This window comes from Charadrius vociferus, unplaced genomic scaffold, assembly GCF_000708025.1.
Source record: "Charadrius vociferus isolate BGI_N301 unplaced genomic scaffold, ASM70802v2 scaffold1295, whole genome shotgun sequence".
Taxonomy (NCBI): Eukaryota; Metazoa; Chordata; class Aves; order Charadriiformes; family Charadriidae; genus Charadrius; species Charadrius vociferus.
Window position 1 is genome coordinate 1 of NW_009648567.1, and position 1,497 is coordinate 1,497.

The following is a 1,497-nucleotide window of genomic DNA, read 5'->3' on the forward strand; positions in this document are numbered from 1 at the left end:
AAATCAGCGCCCACCCCACCGCCACCTCCAGAAAGGGGGAGTTAACCAAAACGGGGAGAATTTCCCCCCCAAATTTGGCGAAACGTCACTTTTTGCCTTCTCTCCCCACCGCCTTTGCCTCCGGGGGAGTCCGGAGCATTCCCGAGCGCTGTCGGTTGGGGGGACACCCCCCGAACGGAAATAAAACCGCCGCTCTCCTCTCGGGAAAAGAAATGGGAAATGGGAAAAGAAACGGGAAACGAGAAAAGAAATGGGAAAGAGGAAAAGAAATGGGAAATGGGAGAAGTGGGAAATGGGAGAAGAAATGGGAAACGGGAAAAGAAATGGGAAAGAGGAAAATAAATGGGAAACGGGAGAAGAAATGGGAAACGAGAAAAGAAATGGGAAACGAGAAAAGAAATGGGAAACGAGAAAAGAAATGGGAAAAGAGAAAAGAAATGGGAAATGGGAAAAGAAATGGGAAAGAGGAAAATAAATGGGAAATAGGAGAAGAAGTGGGAAATGGGAGAAGAAATGGGAAACGAGAAAAGAAATGGGAAACGAGAAAATAAATGGGAAATGGGAAAAGAAATGGGAAAGAGGAAAATAAATGGGAAATAGGAGAAGAAGTGGGAAATGGGAGAAGAAATGGGAAACGAGAAAAGAAATGGGAAACGAGAAAATAAATGGGAAATGGGAAAAGAAATGGGAAACGGGAGAAGAAATGGGAAATGGGAAAAGAGATGGGAAAAGACAAAATAAATGGGAAATGAGAAAAGAAATGGGAAAGAGGAAAATAAATGGGAAATGAGAAAAGAAATGGGAAACGGGAAAAGAAATGGGAAATGGGAAAAGAAATGGGAAATGGGAAAAGAGATGGGAAAAGAAAATAAATGGGAAAAGACAAAATAAATGGGAAACGAGAAAAGAAACAGGAAAGAGGAAAATAAATGGGAAACGGGAAAAGAAATGGGAAATGGGAAAAGAAATGGGAAATGGGAAAAGAGATGGGAAAAGAAAATAAATGGGAAAAGACAAAATAAATGGGAAACGAGAAAAGAAACAGGAAAGAGGAAAATAAATGGGAAACGGGAGAAGAAGTGGGAAATGGGAGAAGAAATGGGAAATGAGAAAAGAAATGGGAAATGGGAGAAGAAATGGGAAATGGGAAAAGAAATGGGAAATGGGAAAGGAAATGGGAAAAGACAAAATAAATGGGAAATGAGAAAAGAAATGGGAAAGAGGAAAATAAATGGGAACTGGGAAAAGAAATGGGAAACGAGAAAAGAAATGGGAAACGAGAAAATAAATGGGAAAATTTTCCTCCCGGGACACTAAATGGGGAAATAAATGGCGGAACCTGGGACGTAACCCCCGCGCGGTCAGGAGTCGCTTTGGGGCTTTTACACTTCATATTTGGGGTGAAACGAGAGGTGGCTTAATATTTGGGGTGAGAACACCGGTATTTGGCCCCCAGCCCCGAATCCGCAGGGACGGAGCCGCTCTCTGGCATCGGCT